This window comes from Macaca fascicularis, chromosome 6 (assembly GCF_037993035.2).
Source record: "Macaca fascicularis isolate 582-1 chromosome 6, T2T-MFA8v1.1".
Taxonomy (NCBI): Eukaryota; Metazoa; Chordata; class Mammalia; order Primates; family Cercopithecidae; genus Macaca; species Macaca fascicularis.
The window spans coordinates 91762670-91786410 of NC_088380.1; positions in this window are offsets into that span (position 1 = coordinate 91762670).

The window sequence follows — 23741 nt, forward strand, 5'->3', positions numbered from 1 at the left end:
TTTCTTGTCTTACTTTCCTCATTTGTAAAGTGACACCCTCTGATCTTCACAAGCACATTTTGACTCAGTAATATGTGTAAGTCAGGATTTCCAAACTCTGTGATTAAGAGCAGTTATTGACTTTCTTTATGTGTTTTGACTGCAGCTTCAGATGGGACAAGTGCTCTGCTGGCCATGATAGAGCCAGTTCCTGATGCAGACAATGACAGGACAAGTCGATGGCCAAAAGATATGAAGGCAAAAGTTACTGACACGGACTGGTTATAATCAGTATATGGCTTTGAGAGCTAATGATTTATTATGATCAATCTGTTGAGAACACCTAATTGTTGATGTCTTAGAATTTCTTGTAGAAAGCATTGCCTATGCTGATATGCCCTTTATATCTCAGCTTCTTTATCAATATGCAAAACTAAATATCCCTTTGTCTTCTATTTAAATCCATCCCCTTTCTTCAGATGGCATAAGCACTGGCATAATAAAGCATAGGAAGTACATTGGTTATGTGAAAGGTACTGAAATTCCTAATACAGCATGTATCTCAAATGGCATTTCCTGTATTCTGATAAAATTGTACTGACATTAAATTTTTACTCACAACTTGTCTACCTGCTCCCTATAATTAACATGACCCCACATCTTTGCCATCAATTTTGCTTTCCTTTAAGGCTACTTCTAAAGAGTTAATAGAAAAGAAAAATAAACCTTTGGATTTCAGAATTACTGGATAGTGTTTCTTTATCTGGCAAAGAAAAAGCACTTTAATTCAGGGCTAACCTCAAATTTTTATTTTTCTGGTCTTTAAAATGCCACATGTTATTTTCTCACTGTACCACTGCTCCATGTCACCCATGATGACATCAAACCATGTGCCAATATGAACTTACCCTTATCCAGTCTGCTCAATAGGATGATGACCTTCACCGTTCAAATTAAATCTGAACCCTATGTCACTGCTCCTAAGCTGCTATTCATCAACTTATTTTTTTCATGTTGTCATGTAGCCATGCTGTGGCTTTTTCTAATGTCCTTATCTCTATCATTAATTTTACCTTCTGATGTAGTAGTACTGAATGATGTGATTTACAACTTAATAAAATGAGTTTTTAAAACATTAGATAAAATAGTAAATCAATTTTTATAAGAGTCAGTGGTCTAGAGTTCTGAAGGTAGACTTAATTTACCTCCTTTTCCTGATTTCATCTCAGGTGAAATGAATGACATAGAACAATACAGTATACAATGCATCATGCATAATACATAGCAGTTGAATTCAGTTTTAGTGGTTCTCCTACTGATGTCCGGATGAGGACAGAGTGGGAGTAAAAACATTGATCGGTGTTTTAAGGCAGCTCCTTGACTTTGTAATCTCACTTTCTTACCTTTTTTTAACCTTTATGTTTGAGAATAAAATTTATCTCTATGGCCACACATCCTTTGGGAAAGGGTGATTGGCTTTTTTACTGCTTGGGGTGCCAAGACTTTAAGAAAAGGACTCAGTTGAAGGATATGTAGATTAATATAATAAAGAATGTTAATAAACAATTGGGTCCAGTTTCCTGCCTTTAGGCAAGTAATTAGACAAACCGCCTAAGTCCAATATTTTATGCAATCAAATATATTTATCTTCTAAGTGGGAAAAGAAGCAATTTCTTCTTGTTTCTCACCGAGTAGCTCATTTAGGGTACTAAGACAGTTCCAAATATTACCTATATGTGACTGGTATGGTAATCTGAATTCTATAACTGGGTGGTGGTAAATTCCAGGGCAAAACAAGTAGAATCCAATCTGTTAAAAAAATCATATTTTTGCATATATATGGGGTGTGATGGGGTTATAATTAATCAGTTCATGAAATTCAGCATGAGCTTTTCATATCATCTGAAGACCTTGTGTGTATATCTGCAAGATCTACTGTCAGGGGATCAAAAGGAACTGACACCAAGAGAATTTTTTAGTGGCCCCAAATGGTGGGATAGGAATATTCCAGTCTCCCCTACTCATCACCTCATGCCTGAGGAGATGGAACACTAAGTGAAATTTCCAAACGCAAAAAAAGGTAATTTTTTCCATCTTAATTTTGAAATGTCTGCGGAAAAAGTCAAATTCAAGTGGGTGCCCACAGTGTAGGTGAACATGGAGAAAAGCAACAGCTGAACTTCACAGAAAACAAGTAGGTTACTGTTATTCCTTTAGCGAAATATAATGGAAACAGTACTTACAATAAGAATGATATGCTAGCAAGACACATACAGGAAACTTTGTAAACATTCCTGAAAGATATTGACTTCACTTCCCTGGGCCTCAGCATCCTTATACATGAATAAAAGTATTTGATAGCTTCTAGACTTACAATTTCAGTATCATCTGTGGAGTCGAAAATAAACATTTGTTGAGTCTCATTATGAAATGCATTGATGATGAAATAAATAACAAAGCATGTTCAAATTAATGGTGTGTCTGCACTTGGAGTTTCTCTGGTATTTCTGCTTCTGTAATTGAAGAAATAATATCTGGTAGATATAACACAGATAAAAAAATAATAATAACCTGGAAAGATCCAGATCCTAGTAGCAGCTTAGCGATTATATATTTTTATTCATTGGCCAGAAATATTTATATTCGCTGGCCAGAAAGACAGGCTTATTGGATGTAGAATCCAAGTTTATAAAATAATGAGAAATTTCTACTTAAAGTAAACAAACTATCTCATAAAATCCTGAAATACTACAACAATTGACTACTCATGGAAACTTGAAAAACTTAATTTTAGCATAGGTCAGTATATCTGTAAGTATTTCATTACCTACCATACCCAACACAGGGCTCAATGCTGTGGCAGATATGAAAACACAAGGTGTGATTCCTACAGCCCAAATTTACAATCTAGTTGGGAGGGAAGATTAGTAGACAAAACAACGATTAATCATGAAAGAGTTTATAAGTATGTGCAGACTACAAAGGTGCTATTTTACTGTTTTTACTGTGAGTGGTATAAAATGGTACTCAGAAAAATGAAAATTCAAACAATTAGAAGGTAGATTAGGTGTCCCAAAGTATGTAACTCAGGACCCAAATCATAGAGAATGCTTTTAAACATGTTGCTTTTTTTGTTGCTTCTTGCTTTCTTTTTTTGCGACAGTCTCACTCTGTTGCCCAGGCTGGAGTGCAGTGGTGCAATCTTAGCTCCTTGCAACCTCCAGCTCCAGGGTTCACATGATTCTCAAGCCTCAGCCTCCAGAGTAGCTGGGACTACAGGCATGTGCCACCATGACTGGCTAATTCGATGGTATTTTTAGTAGAGGCGGGGTTTCAGCATGTTGGCCAGGCTGGTCTCAAACTCCTGACCTCAAGTGATCTGGCCTCTGAAAGTGTTGGGATTATAGGTGTGAGCCACCGTGTCCGGCTAACATGTGGCTTTTGAGGATAAAAGAACATTGTGTTATATCCCTGCTATTGGTTAGTAATAATGTATCTCAGCATATATAATTTCATTTAATCTAGTATTTACCAAATTTCATTAACCATAGGACTTGTAATGTCTCTGAGCACTTGTATTTATCCCAAACACATTTTAGGAAATTCTGGACTTTGAAAATTCATAAGTCACAGAAATATGATGTAGCAGTAATTAAAAATTAAAAAGCCAGGAATATGTTTGTTTTTGAAAAGATGAATTTCATGATGACAATCAAGATCCGGGTTAATATAAATATTTGACTGAGGCCCATGGCCCATCTAACTTGACTCTGCATAACTCTTAGGAATTATTATGCTCTTAGGGATTTAGACCAGGCTAATATTTTTGTGTTTTTTATAAAATCATGACAAGGGTATAAATATAAGAAGAAATTATTATTAAAATATAGCCATTAATGGTAACCATGAATTAATTAAAACTTAGCAGTATATCATTCGACTCATCTACATGTACTAACACAAGGTTTTAGTGACAAATTTGCCCTTGAGAATAAGAGCTTAGTTCTGATTGTAGGAAGTTTTCACTGGAAGTTACTAATATAAACTGTAGCTCTGATTCAATAGGAAACTGGTCTAGGCCCCTCTATGTCTTTCAGGGTAAATTACATTAAAGATTTACTCCTAAGAAACAAACGATTTCAAACACCTTATTTATAGCACGTTCTCCACCTCCACAATAAAATAGTTCATAAAAGTTAGTAATGGTGCTATCAAGATTTTAACTGGGATAATTGGCCCACATCATTTTATTGTAAATCCAGCCACTGCTGTGTCTCAAAGAATTTGCACTCTTTAGTTAGAATAATTCTGAAACCTCTTGTGTCACTAGGCTACTTAGAACTGCATTGACAGGAAGGGGGCTTAAGGGTAAGTTGTTCGTGTAGAATGACATTTATAAGGATTTTTATTATTGCTATTCAGTGATATACTCCATTGTGAACCCCTGACTCAGAGCAGTGTTTCTCAAACTTTCATGTGCAAAAGTACGACCTGGTGGATCTTGTTAAAGTGCATATTCTGATTCAGGAGGTTTGAGATCAGTCCCCAGCTCTGCATTTCTAATAAGCTCCTGGGTGATGCTGGTCCCTGAACTACTCTTTAAGTTGCACGATTAGAGGGAATACTTTAAGAGAAAGCCTTGCTCCTCTTCAGTCCTAGGAGCTTATTGGTTTTTAATTCCCTGTGGCCTACAGTACAGGGATATCAGGTACCGAAGCATTTGTTTCAAGAATGTTTCAACAATGCCCCATTTCGAAAAAATTTGGTCACTGTTATATCCAAATCAGTGTTTTCTTTTAAATGGGTAGTTTACTTCTTCAAGTAAGTTGATGATTACTTTGTTCTCAAACTTTTGAAAAAGGGCAAGAAATTCTTTGTAGGAAATCTCTGATTAATCCTATCTTTAAAAAGTGAGACCAGAAAGACATTGCCCTTGCTTAGACCATATTGCCTAAAGTCAACAGATCCTTGCACAGACTTAGGTGAGAGGATTTGTGGTTGCTTAGGCTTTAAAACAGAGTGTCAGCAAGACACTTGTGGGATTGGTCAGAATATGGCAGGGGCAGTGTTCAGGGAATGATCACTTCATTTTACTCCTAATGAGGTGGCAATGCCAAGATGCTGTGGATTTTACTCAAGGTGTTGTGTAGGCATTTTTTAATGAAGTCTCAGGCATATTTTGCTTGCTTTTACCCAGCAGTCTAACCATGTTTCAAAGTTTCAATCTTTTGATTGATCTCACTCGTCTTGTTTGGGGGTGGGGGTTCGGGAGTAAGGGAAAGCTTCTGTAGCTGGTTGGAGGCAGATCCCACAAGAAAGCAATAAACTTCAGAATTGAATAAGAATCTAATTTGTGCAGGCTAACTCTTTTTGATAGTGTTAATTTTTTTCATTCTATGTGTACACTTCCATGACCATAACTTCGTTTTCATCGGACCACTCATTAACTATAGCCCACAGCAGTTAATTTCCTGGCTCTCCCTCCCACTACTACTTCACTTTATTTGTTTAGCTGACAGGCTTTTGAAGCAAGCCGGCTAAAGCCTACAAGAATTCCTGGCTTTTTTCTTCCTTCATTCTTGTTCTTATTAGGAATATGGACAAGATGCTAGTGTGTGTATTTCCTCTGAAAATTGTGCTAGAGTTTCTATCTCTTGGGAAAGAATCAAATTGCTTCATAATCATCACGGACCCAATTCTGTAACTATTCGTAGACAAAATTCTTGTTAGTGCCAAAGGGAGTTTAGACCTCATTTACGGCTACAAAATCAAGTGGTAAAGGTATTTATAGCCACCTCATTCTCCCTAGGAAAATAAGTTAAACTAGATGGAAAAAAATTACTAAATGTGCCATAGAGGTTTTACTTTTCACTAAAACAATTCTTCTAAGAAAAAAAAAAATTAAAAAGAACCTTACAAAGAAGAAAAGAAAATTAAAATTAACTGCTGACTAGTACTTTAGCTGAAAAATATCTTCTTTCTCACTTTTCATAATATAATGCACATTTTACTTACAGGACACAATGAAATATAAAAATTACTGGATGTCCTTTCTTAGCCAAACATGGAGTGCAAATTCTGGTCATTTGTCCCTCATAAAACACATACAAAAGCTTTAAAAGTTACCAGGCCCTTTGAAAGTCAAACACATTCAAACAGTACAGTCCAAAAATGTATAGGCATCGACCTTATCAACACCAAGCTCACTCGTAATAGTACTTAAGTCTCTTCTCAGCTTTCCTCTTCCCCTCCCTGCACTTTGGCTTTCAATAGGTGAAAGCTGAATAGTAGAAAAAAACAGATAACTTCAAGCTGGAACTTCAGCTCTATTCTAGTTTCACAACTATCCCTTTGGTGAAAAGTCCTTGACCTTTCTGGTCTTAATTACTTCATTTATAAATGAATGGGGTGAATTAGCTATTCTCAGGTTTCTTCTAGATAAAAAAGAATCTCATGATAGCGACAGGTTATAAATTTTACATAAATATTTAACTTTATTTACATAATGGTAAAACTGAAAAGGGAAAAGCCAATTAATATATTATATTATTCAGGTACTGCACAACTTCATAAACTTGTTTCTGATTTTAAAAAATTAAATGGCTGGTTCAGCAGCAAGAGAAGAGGCTTTAAATTCACACAGACTTGTATTAGATTGCTGGCTCTGTAAGGTGACTTTGGGCAAATCACTTTATCTCAAAACAGAAATTTATAAACGACTTACCAGTAAAATAGGAATGTTGATACCTGTCTTACAGGATTGTTAAGATAATAAGGCAAGTAAGACTTTCTATGCCAGAAACATAACATCCCAGTAAATGGTTGCCGTTCTGACTATATTATGCCCTATGTAGGTACAGCTAAGGTGAACAAAAGTTCTCTGAAAAGGAATTTGAAGGAAAGAGACTTTATTCCAGGGAACACTTTGCAAACTGGGGAAACGCAACCTTCAGTGTAAAAGCAGCCTTCAGTGTAAAATGAAGGTATGTTCCAGAGAATAAAGGAAAGCTTGACTTTTGTAGAGAAAGTTCCATCCCAGGTTCCCAATTTCCCAGGTGGACTTAGGCAAATGAAAAAGTCAGATTTGCTTAGTTCTGTTTGGTTGATGCAATTGAGTTCTGATTGGTCAATGCATCTGAATTCTGATTGGTTGATGCATGCCAGCCTAGTGATTGGCTCAGGCCAGGTGAACAGGACCAGGCAGGCATGAAAACCCTAAAGTTAGTCAGAAGTGTGGGTGTTCTGGTAACTCAGAGAAAGTGTTTGGCTCTATTTTAAATTTAGGCCCAGTTAGCCATTCAGGATTCATCTTGAGGGATTGGCTTTTTCAGGTTCACAGTAGTGAAAAAAAAAGAAAAAAAACATTGGTTTATACATTAGGAGACTTGAATAATTCTAGTCCTTCCACAACTAGTTGAGTCACAGTTTGCTCATTTATAAAATGAAGTATTGAAAAGAGGTTTTTATTTTTTTAGAGAAAGGGTCTTGCTGTGTTGTCCAAGCTCATCTTGAACTCCTGCAATCCTCCCTCATCAGCCTCCTCAGTAGCTGAGATTTAAGGTGAGCACCACTGTGCCTGGCACCAAAAGCATCTTTAGCTCTCCTTCTAGTCTAAATGTTTCAATTTAATATTGGAAAAATTTCAGTTTAGTACCCAGTATACAGATATTCCTTCCTACAAAGATTTTAATAATCTGGGTTGTTTTCGATAGTTTGTTGTAACAGATCTTGTTCATCCCTGACTTTGCTAGTAAATATTCAGTCTTTTCCCTCTCGTGTCTGTATTAATGGTACTTAGAATTAAAGTAGATTTTTCAAGGACAAACAAATTGATCTGTATTTGAAAACTAGGTCCTTGAATTTTATAGGAAAAGACATTTAAAATAATAAAATATAAATATTGTATTTGTAGTATTCAAATCAACCCCTTAGTGATTTGGCTTATGAAGAACAGAAAGAAAGGAATTTAAAAGAACCTGAAGAGAGTAATAATTATTTAAACACACAAACATTTTCCTTGAGTTGATAGTGCAGTATACTTTTTTCCTATTCAAAATGAACCTACAATAAAATATGCTAAAAACGTAACTGGCACTTTTGTTTTGTATTGCAAGTGAATTTCAAGTACATACTATTTTACTCTCAGGTATCCATTAGGATTGGTTCTTCATTTGGTAGTCCGATAGCTTTCATAAAATGAGAATCTGATTGACAGCTCTTAACATATAGCCATTGTTCATTAAGTTATCTGGTTTAAACAAAATAAATCTTTTTAACAAATTATCTCTTATACTACATATGTGTTCCCTAAATATTGACAGTCACTCAGAAATACCTGTATTGCTATAGCTGGTTTTTACTGGTACCAAAATATCATAGCTTGAAGAGTATTTAGAAGGTTGCAACTAATTTTATATTTGAAACCACTAAACTATCAATGGCAGATAAAAGTCCGTGTCTTTGTAAAAACAAATCTCTCTCCCAAAAATGATGCTGCAAAATATATATCCATGTTAGAGAAAAAAAATGCTGCTAAAATGCCAATGAATTTTTCGAATGTATATGAATAGGAATGCAGCCGGTGCATCACCTGATAATAAACACATAAGATGTAAAACGAAATATATTGTGTGATGGAACCTGTATATACGTTCTTAAAGACATCTTGAACCATCATAAAATCATATTAGTATTGATTTTTGTTTAAATAAGGATTGCAAACTGAAATGCCTTCAGGGCATAAGCAAGTATCATAAATGTACGAAGGAGTCAGAAACTAAACAATTGAGAGGTGTTAGGACTCCACTTTATAGGACAACGTATGCCTTAACTAAAAACTGATCACACTACATTAAAAGCCAAATAAAAACCATGATAACCAAATTCAACACACAGGGGGTAGATTTTTATTCTTAAACAAATAAAAGAGTCAGATTCACACAAGAGGCTTAGAGTTATATTCCTGCTTTAAAAAAGGGATAGTAATAGAAACTAAATACAGGAAGAAAATTTGTTTGAGAAGTTGAGGATGAATGAGGAACAAATGGAAACAATCACATTCAATTATAGAGAAGTTCTGAAAAGTGTATTTTATAATTCAAAGGACATAGCCAAGACACTTCCTCAGTTTTCCACAAATGAAAAAAAAAATGGGAACGTTGATAGAAATGTTCTGAACTTTGACCCTAATAATGAAAATTCTATAATCACAGCTGAGAACCTGAAAAATAGACTCCTGAGACAGGGTTATCAATTTCAGAGTCTTTCAACTACTCTGTAGTAGGGACTTCAATATAAAAAAGAAAAGAAGAAGAAGATGGAAGAGGAGAGGAAGAAAGAGAAAGAGAGGAAGTAGAGAAAAAAGATCAGAATTTTTTCTGTAGCACATTGGTTCATGAGGTTTGACTGAGACAAATATACCAGATCAAATTTAGCCAGCATTCTCTGTAGTGAGACAGTGAAAGCATGTGGTCAAAATTTTCTCCTGTCTGAATGGCCACATCCAATTTGTTAATTTATTTTAACTTCAAACAAATCAAATTATTTTCCTACACATCTAATCTGGTTGATTGCTAATCACTCATAAGATGACTGACAGGATCTGTCCCCATGGCCTCTCTGTCTAATCTCCATGGGATGGCTTGATTGGCCTGGGACTTCTATTAAACTGACATTTTACAGGCAAGACTCTCATCTGATCTGTGAGGTTGTCTTATCCATTATTTTCAGTTCTTTTTTTTTTTTTTTTTTTTTGTTCTCTGTGGCTATATTTTAGTTGTATGAGGTTTTAAAGAAAATTGGTCATTCTCCAACATGGGCTCAAAGTCCTAGCCTTTGAGGCAGTTGTGGAATGTGATTTTAGCTCCCTGTGTCTTAATACCTCCAACTGTAAAACAGCTTTGAGCATAGTTTTCTCAAGGTGATGATGAGGCTTAACTGCACAAACTAACTAAAAGAGCTGTAACACATAGGGGAGTGAGCACTCAGTAAGCATGTGTTCCTTTTACACTCCTTACAAGAACCGATAATTATAGCAATCATCTTCAAGACTTTCAAAGCAATCCTGCTGATTACTAGAATCAATTCAACTGCTCTTTCTGGTCAGAAATAAAAACTCTCAAACAAAGAAAGTTTAAATTAGTGCCTGAACGGAATCTGAAGATTCAGTCACTGGCCAGGAACAAGGGTAGCAGCTCTTCTAAACATGAAGATCACAAAGAATTTGGTCTATAGTTCTTGAGAGCAGGTACAGAAGCTTCTTAAGTAAAGTAATGCTTTTCTCAAGGAAGTCAAAGGTGGGATTCTGACCACAGCTCAGAGAAACGAAGTCAGAAATTTCCAGTGAAAGAATTTCTATTCAGGTGGAATTGCTGACTAGCCACAAGATCATTACTGTCACTAGTCATAAAGCTATGCCTAAAATATGCTTAACGCATTCAATTGCAATCAGTAAACGTCATAGTCTTTAAATTTCATGATCAGATGTACCAAAGGACCCTTGTTCCTCCAGCCAAGTGAGTAAGTGCCGGCAAATTACCAAAATCTAAATTTAATAAAATTGTATTAGCCACTTTCTGAGGTGTCATCTCAGAGTAATGCTGAGATCAAAACCCTGAGTTGAACATGTCAAACCAGGTGGCTTATGAATCAAAGAGAAACAACTGACATGATGGTCGGTGTGGCTCTGCTGGTAAAGGAAAAGCACATTTGCATTTTGCGAGTCAAGACCCTGGCATATCCCTCTTGTCCAAATACATTGTCTGCCAGACTCTGGGCTATACTTTGTGTTTGTGCGCTATCACCGGCATACAGCAGTCAGTACCCAGTAAATGTGTTAAGCCACTGGTCTATGCCATGAGTTAAGCAAAATCTTTATGGACACTGTCCTGGTAACCAGGATGAAGTAGCAAAAGCAGTACATTTAGGAGTCAGGAAAAATGATCTCTGAACTCAGCTTCTTAATCTGAATAATGGGAATAATGATAAATGCCTTGCCAATAGAAAAGGGTAGTTTTAATATAATTTTAAAACACAAGACAGCAAGTCACACATTCTGAAACCCTATACAAATCTAGCATTTATTTAACAATTATTTGTTATGCATATACCATGTGGCATGCACATTTCCAGATTCCTAGAACAAATCAGAGAACCAGAAAGAAATTAATGTGTGCTCTTATGAAGCTCACATTCCATCAGGGAAGACAGGCAACAAGAAACTGATGTTTAAAAAGAAAAAGTGAAGTAAATTTCACCATGTGTTAAAAGGAATAATTGTAATAAAAAGGTAGAGCCAGATGAAGAGGCTTTAGGAGTATGGGGCTGGGGAGAGGATTGCAAAATGAACTAGGTATGTCAGGTTAGAATTAGTTTCTTTGTGGCCGGGCGCGGTGGCTCAAGCCTGTAATCCCAGCACTTTGGGAGGCCGAGACGGGCGGATCACGAGGTCAGGAAATCGAGACCATCCTGGCTAACACGGTGAAACCCCCTCTCTACTAAAAAATACAAAAAATTAGCCGGGCGAGGTGGCGGGCGCCTGTAGTCCCAGTTACTCGGGAGGCTGAGGCAGGAGAATGGCGTAAACCCGGGAGGCGGAGCTTGCATTGAGCTGAGATCTGGCCACTGCACTCCAGCCTGGGCGACAGAGCCAGACTCCGTCTCAAAAAAAAAAAAAAAAAAAAAAAAAAAAAAGAATTAGTTTCTTTGTGAAGGTGACACTTGAACAAAGCCTGGAAGGAGGTGGGGAAGTTGAACTTTCAGATATCTGCGGGGAAGCACTGCAGGCACTGCAGGTCAAATGAACACCCTAAGATAGGAGCACATAAACTGTGTGGGTGGAGCAGAGTAAGTTAGGGGAAGAGTGGTGATAGGTGGAGTCAGAGGTACTGTGATCCCGATCTTATAAAGCCCTGTAGGCCTTTGTAAGGACTTTGGCTTTTACTGAGAGTAGAAAAGGAAGTCATTGCAAGATTTCTGATTGTAATTTTGAAAAACTTTTTTTTTTTTTTAATTTGCCTACTGTTAAGAATAGAGCATAGCGGTGCTAAGAATATAAAAAGAGAAACCAGGTAGGAAGTGCTTGCAGTAATCTCAGAGAGGAAGATGGCTTGCTCCTGGATGGTAATAGTGGAGGTGGTGAGAGGTAATAAGCTTCTGAGTGTATTCTGATGGCACAACCAAAAGAATTTTCGGATGGGTTGAATGTAGGGTATGAGAAAGAAAGAGAGGAGTGAAGATGACTCCAAGGTTTGGAGCTTGATTAACTGAGAGAGTGTGCAGGTTTGGGGCATGGAACGACATTAAGAGTTCAGTTTGGAACATATTAGGTTTAGATCTCTGCTATATCTCTGATTGTAGGTGTTGAGTAGGCAATTAAAGACATGAATCTGGAGATCAAGAAAGTCTGGGGATGTAAATTTGAAAGCCATCAACATATGTGGTATTTAAATCCATGAGACCAAAAAAGACTGGTAACCTAAGGACTGAGCCATGGGTAACTCTAATATTTAGTTTGTTGGACAAAGGAGGAGGAAGCAGCAGAAAAGACTGAGAAGGAGTAGCCACTGACACAGAAGAAAAATTAGGAGAACGTAGTGAAATAGAAGTGAAATAAAGAAAAAGTCTCAAGGAGGAGGAGCCAACTGTGTCAAATGCTAATGTTAGGTAGGTAGGATGAGAACCAAAATTGACCATTGGGTTTGACAACATGGCTGTAACTGGTAAGTCGGAGAGATTGGTCTGAACAGAAAATGAAGGATAACAAGTGCAACACATACACAACCTCCAGGCCCAGATGTATGAGGACTGTGGGAGAAAAACAAACAAATAACAACGACAAAAAAAAACAAATCACTACCTCAGAGACATTGTATGGAAAGTTGGGTTTTCATTAGAGTAAAAATGTGAAAAGAATGTTTGGATAAGAGGTTAAGGATCTAGGAGATTTTTTGACTGCAGAACCTGAATTCTAGAAGACATGGTGGAAGGAGTTCATGAATTGGGGAGTGGTGGGAAAGGGGTGAGAGGTCAAAATTGTGCAGAGCCCTGTGAGAATTCATGTGACAGATATAACAGATGTCTGGGATTGTGGGCTTCTTTTGATGACTGACAGGTCCAGGGATAACAGGCATAATGTGGTTAGGCCTGGTAGATTCAAGCACAGCATGTAGTAAAGCAGTAGATGTGAAGAGATTGGGAAGTCTGTGTGTCTAGGCGTGCTTCTGATCTCTACTGGCAGAGGCCATAAGGTCTGGGGAAGCTGTGGATAGTTGCGACCCAAAATCATGAATTTGGCCTTGACACTTCTGGGTAGAGTTGAGACCCCTGAGGAATCTGCTTGTTGCTTTAACTCACAGTCTCTTCTTTACCCATGAGGAGAGTTGGAAAGCCTAGAGAAGACACAAGCAATGCCTTCATTTAAGAGTTCCCTTTAGATCTCTCTGGAGAAAGAACAGGAATTACCTCAAATACTCTTCCTTGTCTTTTGTTGATAGGACTGAAGACTTCTGGGGAAACCACATATCATTTCTACCATTTGGACCCAAAGGATGGGAACCAAAGACCTTAAAGAAAGTGTGGTCTTAAAAAGATACTATTAGTTGAAGATATTCCCTAAAGAAATGGAATATGGAGGTGTGGGCTAGGCGAAGGGACATAGTATTCATTGAGTGGCTATTATGTGTCAAGTTACTAAATATATATGTTACATTTCATTTAACCTAGCAGTGTTATAGTTAAGTAGAAATGGTCACCCCTGTTATAAACACATTACATGCTGGGGCAGCTAACTCTGGGATTTGATATAAGGTCTAATTCTATGAAAATTTTGACATGATCACCTTCCATACATATTTTCACTCTTGCGGTGATATATGCTATTGTTAGTGTATCCAATTCCAAATATTTTATAAGCTGCTATGCATTTTCAGTAATTATTCTAAAGTGTCTAGTATCTAGGTTGATCTTCAATGTTTGTTCATTGATTGAGTGGTTTGTTAATTCAGTCCTTTTTTTCATTCAACAAATATGGGTGTTTACTATGTATAAAGCACCATAAATTTCTTCCATCACACTTTTCATTAGCTGTCCAACTTTGTTGACCGAATCTCATTTTATTTTCATCTTTAATTGAAACATTTTTACATATCAATGCTAAATGTTAGAAATTCCTTAAATATTACAGAATCAGAGAAAAAAGGCCACCTTCAAAATAACTCCAATATTTAAAAATATTGGGTGTATAATGTATTTATTTAAAACATGCAGTATGATTTTATGTCTTAACAATTTACTCTTCTTTAATTTATGAATGTGTTTACTCATTCTACCAATTCACTAAAAACTCCAGTGCAAGGATTAAGAGTTATTGCTATCAAGTCAGGCAGTCCTGAGTTAGAATCCCGACTCTACACATACTGACTGTGTAAATTTCGGCAAATTTCTGAAACTCTCTAAGCTTCAGTGTCTTCATCTGTTAAATGTTAATAACAATAATACCTACTTTATAGTGTTCTTGTAAAAACTAAAGAAGATAGTGTGTGAAAACCTTGTAGCACAGTGCCTGAAACTTATCAACATTTCACTAAATGTTATCTTATTTACTATTATTTTTATTAATTCAAAACATTGTGGACAATATAAAAACAGATAGTTGGTCCCTAGCACCAAGGAGCTTATAATTCAGAAGAGAAAACAAGATGTATACAAATAGTCATAGTTGGCAATATAAATGCCATAAAAAAAGGTTTAGATCAAATGCAGAGGAAGAAGGAATTGCTTCTTTCCTAAATAATCAGGCAAGATTTTGGTTGAGGTTGACCATTCTTTCACAGTTCTTGAATTGAACATTAGCTATAGGTTGAAGGGTAATGAAAGTGAATCTAGAGATTTAAGGGATGATACTAGACTGCCAGTAGCCATCCAGCAAGGTCAATCTAGGGAAGAATTGTGGTATCCAGGGGCAAAGCCAGATTCCAATACCTGCTTATGAGGATAAGAAGTTGCAAGAACTGAAAGGAATGAATTTCAGAATCAAAGTTATGAACCAAAGTCAGGTTAAAAACTAGAGGAAGCATATAAGACATCAAGATTTGTTGTGGACTCAGGTGCCAGAATCTATTTTCGGCACTAAATTTCCTTGCATAGATTCCCTTTTAAAGAGCAAGAGCACACTTTCACAGCCACACTGTCTTTCAGCCTAAAAGAAATCATTTGCCATTGGCCAGGCAGACTTTTGGAAAGGAGATGTCTGTAGTAAGGGAGGCTTCCAAATGAGAACAGTGACACAAGCAAGAGTGCAGGGAATGGGGAAGTATGAGAAATGGTCATTCTCCTTTGTAGAACTTTAGGATTCACTCAAATCCTATGTAAAGCAATAATTATTTGGGGCAAAGTGAGATTTTATAAATCAACTCGCTGTTTGCCTTTGACTTACATTGTATTTCAGAGTTGCGCTCTGTAAAGACTGTTTTGTGCCATTCTTTTAGCCTCCCTGCCCATTAGATGCTGTTATTTTTGTCTTGGGATCATTAAACAAAGTACTGGTGGGGTATAGGCTCTGGCTTCCCTTGAAAGTGACTTCATCCATTGTAATCATGTTGTGTGATAATGTAACAGTAAGCTCTCTGTCAGAGCTCTGAGTCCTAAAATAGACCGGCAGGACCTCACTTTCTTAGCCTGAGCATGTCACTATTGTACTTTGGTTCTGACAGTGCTGGCAAGGAAACCCAGAGGTGGAGCTCAATCCGTTTGTTCTCATCTCAAAGAACTTATAATACAGTAAAAGCACTCCCAAAGGAAGCAAATGCTCATAAAGAGCCCAGACTTTATTTCAAAGGCATGAGGCACAAAGACTGCCTAGTTATACAGGAAAGAGAAGCCCACTTTAGAGGCCGGATTGCCTCCTGGTTAAGAGCACAGAGTCAGACCAACTTGGGCAGAATTCTATGTCTACCACCAGGAACCACAGATAAACTAATTATCCTCTCAAAACCTCAGTTCCTCGTCTATAAGATGGAGAACTGTAACACCTATCTCAGAGGGTTATTGCTGAAAGGATATATAATGTAATGTATATAAAGCATTTAGCTCTTAGCTTGGCACATAGTAAATATTCAACATATTGTTGCTATTCTTCATTCATAGACCCAAGAATTCTATATTGCAAAAGGAGTCAATGACTCAACACGTATCTGGTTATAAGGTTGGGGTTTCATACTAAACTAAGGTAAACAAGAGTTCATTGCATACCAAGACTGATAAAAACATGACTTAAGAATTAGTAAGGTTAGCAGAGTGTGACCCAGGAAGAAGTTTCCCAAAGGTTGAAGGGCTCACAGAAGCTCTCTGTGGTCACTCTGTGATGATCTCGACCCTATTCTTGAAACTTCATGTCCCCACAGCCCTGCAGTACTTTTCCACTGGCACAGAGGGCTAACAGTCCTGGCACTTTGAATTAAAGGCCTTTGAATTGTTGGGTCCCAGTCTCCTCAGACCAGAAGGAGAACAGACCTGGCCATCTGAGTACATGATACCACACTCTTAAAGAGATAATCATTATCCACTGAAATCAATCATTTAAGTAAAGAGAAGAGCTGGTGATTTTTTTTTTTTTTAAAGCAACTGAATCACAAAGAAGGGCATATGGAATAGATTGATCAGCATCACCTAGGTACTTGTTAAAAATGCACATTCCAGGACTTCTACTGAATCAGAGCTTCTGAGCACATGGAGTCTCAGAACCTGTATTTTAAATAAGCACCCCCATGGGCTTTTGGTTTTGGTGGTCCCCACTTTGAGGATCACTGGTTTAAGTAAAGCTTACATATGCTGGGGAAAATCTGGAGGGAGTTCTACCTACAAGGCAGCCCAAATGACTGAAGCCATTAAAAAATACAAATAAAGCCTATTTCAACTAAAGCAATGTAGATGAGGAAAGGGATGTGTTCTTTAGTAAGCTAGAAGTGAATTTGATTATTGTTTAGAATGGTGGAAGATAATTAATCAATTTGGCTGTAACGCCTTTTTGGATACTGCTGCAGCAGCTTCTGAGATATGTCAATTTTATTCACAAGGAGCAATAATATAAGGCAATTTATTTTTCTAGGTCATTCATGCTTTAATGTATCCAATATTTATCAGTTCTCTGCAGTGTAAGTAGTAAAAAGCAAATTAAAACAAATAAGAAATAAGAGCTGAGAAAGTAGTCCTCTTTTTCTCTATGATTAAAATTAAAATTCTAGCTGGACATAATATTTCTGTAAGCTTTAAGACAGGGCAATTTGCATCTTCTGGCTTTTTTCCCTGTTCAGTTCACCTCTGTTATCAGGATGACGTTATTTATTTAATTTTTTCAATATCGCCATGTGTTTATTATGAGGATTTCTTTTTAATTGCTTGAATACAATCTTATGCTTCAGCCAGAACACAAGATGGTATAATAGATAACAGTTTAATTATTATCATTTATGAGTGAAATCTGGGCACTGATTTAGATAGGGCAATGGGAGCAACGATATTTTTCCTTAAAAACAATGACATTTCTGTGATTTTGTACTTGCTTTACTGGGGTTGAGGATTTTTTTTTAAGTGTAATGATAAAATATTGTGATAGATGGCAGTTCGTCTCTCTTAATTGCACTAAAAGCAAAACACTTATTCCTAAGGAATAGTTGTGGCTTATACAAATACAAATCTTTTTCTTTTCAATATAGAGTAAGCCACTCTCCATTTAAAGGATCAGTTCGTGTACAATCACAGTCCCTGGTAGTCTGCCAAACACAATAGGGCATTAATTAACATGTGCTGGGGGATTCATCAACATGCACAGTGGTAGCATGCAATTGGAGCCTTTTTTTTCCTCCCCTTTCCTCTCTACGTTGGCAGAATTCATGAAAGATCTACTCTAGTATGTAAATCAGTTCTTGCTAAACGCCTTGTAATGGAGTTCCTTTATTTTTCAAAGCTGTTGTCAGAGCTACTCACATACCCTAGAAAGATACTTACTCTGTCTCTTTCTCATGTTTAAAATCCAACTACAGTGGGCAAAAATAACATATTTGTTTACTTGTCATGCAGTCTGCACTGTAAATAAATCATCTGATAAATTACTTCCCAAAAAAGAACAGAATGAGGTTCATTTCCTTTAATGTTGTACCGGTGGAGATGGCAGAATTATTCTCCCTGTTAGCCCAGGGTGACAGTACCTGAGTGTTGAGAGAAGCACTGAATTTAGCGTCTATCACCTGGCACGAGTAGGTGAAAAAAATGAGGAGTAAATTTGATTTAAATTAGTTCTCAGTTGGGTCTTTGGTTTGTTTTACCTTGCTAAGCCCTCACTAACTGATTTCAGTACCTTTTGCATGTTCTTTGGGATTGAGATATGTATTAATCACTCAGACCTGTAAGAACCAGACTTTCGACAATAGAAGATCTGTCCTCTAGAAGTAAAGAAAATGAAATCAAGGAAATGGAAACTTGTATCTTTATTTTCCACTTCTGAAAAAATGTATACATGTTTCAATTTAATTTGAGTTTTAGATTGTATAATTTGTGGCTAGTTCTTATCTTAAAAAATGAAATAATGTATGTAAAGTGCTTAGCAAAGTACCTAAAGTAAATGCCTAGTAAATGGCAGTAGAAATTATCCTTGGAGGTGGTGTTAGAGGTGTTATTATTATCATTTATTTTCTTTTATAGCCTGGAAATCACTAGTATTATAAAAAGTACAATGCAATTTTTACGTTTTAATCATTTTCAATATATATTAATAAAAGGCTTAGTTTTAGCATGTAGAGGAGATGTAGAATTTGAAGGTTCAATTTGATCACCTCAGCTGTTCTGTAAATGTGTGTCCTTTATATGACTGCTTAAAGAGAGGCAGTTTAGTGATTCAGATGTCTTTAGAGTTATGCACACCTGGTTTCCATCTCAGTTCTACCATCGTGTGACCTTGAGCAAATTATTTAACTGCACCAAGGCTCAGTTTCCTCTTTTGTAAAATAGAAATAATGGTGGTAAAGATCCAATGAGATGACATGTGTCAAACATTTGACAGTATCCTGGCACACAAAAATGACTCAATCATTGGTAGAGACACACTCTTAATATACCAAAAACCTTCCTTTTCTTATGCTGAAAGACACAGGGAGTATTCTTTAATCCCCATCGGGGTGCGATTGCCGTCTTTTCCTCTTGCAAACAGCAGGTTCTCCTGCCCACTAATGCTCAGAGGAGCTGAGAAAACAAGCCATCTACAACCATTCCATGTTGTTGCCTTCTCCTCGATTGTTCCCTGAGATTTACATTAGTATGTCATTAGTAGTCAATGAGAGTCAGATAATTAAAGCTGCTTTCATTTAAAACAAAAGCAAAACCAACCACTTTTAATAAATAGAAAATTCTGAAAAATTAAAATTTAAAAGTGAAAAATTATCTGTATAAATATACATTTTTCTCTTACTGGATATTTTTAGGAAAATAGAAAAATACCTGTTTTATAAGCTTTCATGCTATCATGAATTCCAGCATACTTATTTAAAAATTGTTTGGAAATGATAGAATATTTGTGGAAGTATTCATGCTATATTTCCTTAAAATACGAAACATTAGTCATAATATCCTATCAGTGTTTTTTCACTGAGAATATTTTTTGGCTATTAACACAAATGTTTTCATATGCTTCCATGGATCCATTTCTTCCTAAAGCTCTATTTATATCATATTTGATTTGTAAGATATTAAGTTATTTATACCTCAGATTTACTTTTATGTATAATAAGAAATTACAGGGTAATTTTACTATATTGAATTTAAACAGATTAAAAAATATGACTGAACTTGGATTTTATGTGGAAAAGAGGTTCGGCATTGCAGCCTATGTTCCTCATCCTCAGCTGTTGTCAGTATGGGGAAGTAAAGTTAGTTCCATAGGAAAAAACTTTCGGAGGAAGACCATTATTCTTTTATAAGAAAACAGAGCATCCATTATGCTTCATATTTATTATTTCATTGTTTGGAGTACATTTATTTATTTTACTTTATTTTTATTTATTATTAATATTTTTTATTGACAAATCATAATTATATATATTTATGGGGTACAAGGTGATGTTTTGATATATGTGTTCAATGTGGCATGATGAAATTAAACTATCATACCCATCATATCACTTGCCTATCATTTTTTGTTTGTTTGTTTGTTTTTTGAGACGGAGTCTCACTCTGTCGCCCAGGCTGGAGTGCAGTGGTGTGATCTCGGGTCACTGCAACCTCTGCTCCCTGGGTTCAAGCGATTCTCCTACCTCAGCCTCCTGAGTAGCTGGGATTACAGGCACCTGCCACTGTGCCATGCCCAGATAATTTTTGTAATTTTTTTAGTAAAGACAGGGTTTCACCATCTTGGCCAGGCTGGTCTTGAACTCATGACTTCGTGATCCACCTGCCTCAGCCTCCCAAAGTGCTGGGATTACTTACAGGCATGAGCCACTGTTCCTGACCCACTTACCTATCATATTTTAAGGTGAGAGACTGAAAATCTACTCTCTAAGTTATTTTGGAATATATAATACATTATTATTGACTATAGTCACTCTTCTGTGCAATTCCTCTCAAAACTTTTTCCCCTGGTCTCTCTAAGCTTTGTACCCTTTGATCAACAACTTGCCATTCCCTCTCTCCTCTTTCTTTTCCCCCAGTCTCTGGTAGCCATCATTCTACTCTCTACTTTTATGAGTTGCACTTTATCAGATTCCACATATAAGTGACATCATCTGGTATTTGTCTTTCTGTGCCTGGCTTGTTTACTTATAGTAATGTCCTCCATATTCTTCCATGTTATTACTAATGACAAAATTCCCCCCTTCTTAAAGGTTGAATAGTATTCCGTTGTGTGTATACACATTTTCTTTATCCATTCATCTACTGATGAACACTTTGGTTGTTACCATATCTGGACTGTTGTGAATAATGCTGCAATGAACATGGGAGTGCAGATATTTCTTCAATATATTAATTTCTGTTCCTGTGGATATATACCTAGAAGTGGAATCACTGGGTGGTATGGTTGTTCTACTTTTAGTTTTCTGAGGAACTTAATTTACATCCCTACCAACAATGTATAAAGATTGCCTTTTCTCTGCATCCTCTCTAATGCTTATCCTTCATCTTTTAAATAAAAGTCATCTTAACAGGAATGAGGTTATCTTATTGTGGTTTTAACTTATATTTCCCTGATTAGTGAGACTGAGCATTTTTAAATGTGCCTATTGGCCATTTGTGTGTCTTCTTTTGAGAAATGTCTGTTCAGGACCTTTGTCCATTTTTAACTGGATTGTTTTCTTACTATTGAGTTGTTTGAGTTTCTTATAAATTTTGTATATAGACCCCTTATTAGGTGTATGGTTTGCAAATATTCCCTCCCATTCTGTGGGTTGTGTCTTTACTCAGTTGGCTATTTCCTTTGCTGTGCAGAAACTTTTTTGTCTGAAGTAATCCCATTTATCTATTTGTGCTTTTGTTGCTTGTGACAACAAAAATAGTTAGAATAGGCCACAAAAAACAGTGAAAGAATGAATAAGATATAGTATTTGCTAGCACAACAGATGACTCTAGTCAAAAATAATTTAATTGTACATTTAAAAAGAAGAGTATAATTGAATCATTTGTAACACAAAGGAGAAATGCATAAGGTGATGGATATTCCATTTACCCTGATATGATTATTATGCATTGCATGCCTGTATCAAAATAGCTCATGCAACCCACAAATATATACATACTATGTACCCACAAAAATTAAAAAATAGATATGATACTTGAAAAGATACAACATATTGATAGGAGTAGATGTTAAGTGTTCTCACCATCAAAAAAAAAATGAGTTAAATATATGAGGTAACAAATATATAAAGTACTTGATTCAGCTATTCCATAATATCAAAATATGGTATACATCATAAATACATACAACTTTTATTTTTGTCAATGAAACAATAAATTTTAAGAAAAGGTTATTTCCAAAAAAAAATTTCCTAACCCAATGTTGTGAAGCTTTTCCCCTATATTTTCTTAGTAGTTGTACAGTTTCAGGTCTTTAGTCCATTTTGAGTTGATTTTTTAATATGGTGTAAGATAAGGGTTTACTTTCACTGCTATGCATGTGGATATCCAGCTTCCCAGCACTATTTATTGAAGAGACTGTCCTTTCCCCATTGTGTGTTTTTTGCCACTTTTGTCAAAAATCTGTTTACTATTAATGCATGGGTTTATTTATGGGTTTTCTATCCTGTTCTATTGGTTTATGTCTGTTTATATTCTAATAACATGCTGTTTTGATTAAATCACTTTATAATATGTTTTGAAATCAGGATGTATGACACCCTCAATTTCGTTCTTTTTGCTCAAGATTTTTTTAGCTATTTGGGGTCTTTTGTGATTACACACAAAGTTAAGCATTGCTTTTTTCCTTGTCTGTGAAAAAAAAATCACATTAGAATTTTGACAGGGATTGCACTGAATCTGTAGATCACTTTAATAATATAGAAATTTTCATAATATTAATTTTTCCAATCCATGAACACAGGCTATCTTTCCATGTATTTATGTTTTATTCATGTTGCTTGATTTTAAAGAAATAGGTAACTGCCTATGACCTTAAGGAGCTCAATTCCTTGTTGAGACAGGTCAGACATAAATGGAACTTACTTATTGTTAGAGAACATGGAAATTTGAGCATGAGTGGTTTTTCAGTTGAGACCATCTAAGACATTTGTCTATACAAATCTTCGGAAATTGCAATTTCAGTGTTAATGGGAGAGATAATTAGTTAAGAACACCAAAAGCTTTTTTTCCTTCTTCTTCTTGATTGGAGAAAGGTCAGGAAAAGAGCCCTCCTTGAACATAACTGAGTATCAGTGAGTTTGGGTAAAGTGAGATAGGAATTGAGTGGAAGAAAGTGAGAGCAACAAAACTTGGACTTTCTCCTTTCTGACTGCTGCTGTTCCTTGATAAAGAGATGGTTATGGTCATCCAAGTTAATTATAATTTCCTGCTCACATTAGTGTTTGCTGAGAATATTTGTTTATTATAAGTACTACTATGGAGTTTTCTTTATGCCAGGTACCTCTCTGATTACCTTATAACTACTAACTTATTTAATCTTCCTAACAGCCCTATGAGTCATGAATCATTATTAACATCTCCATTTTATAGGTGAGTGTACTGCAGCACTGAACAATTAACTAACTTGCTTAAGTTCTCCTAGCTAGAAGTAGTTGGGCTGGGATTGCAACTCCAGACAGTTTGGCTCCAATGTTTGTGCTCTTATTCACCTGCTGAACCATGCTGCATTTCCAGCAAGCTGCTCTAGTCATTTTGTCGGAGAAAAATGAAATTGAGTAGAGGGAGAAGATGGGTGGCAGAGGAGAGTTGATAGAAACCTGTCACCTATTCAAGTTCACCAGACTGCATATCTGGCATTGTTGTGAGTCCAAAGTTGATGCTATGGCTGATTACAGCAAACTCTTATTAATTCAGCAAGCAACAAGCCAGAATTCAACAACATTAATTAATTGACTTGAGGTTAAATTCTTCCCGATTATTCAGTGTTTTGTTAAAGAATGCATAACATCTAATCAGTTAAGGACTACCAGTGACTTTGAATTACATATCATTTTGAATAAATCAGCACTGGTTTAACAAACCTTACTTATAATTAGTTATTAATGGTTATATCTTGTTGGTATAAAAAACCATTATTGATACCA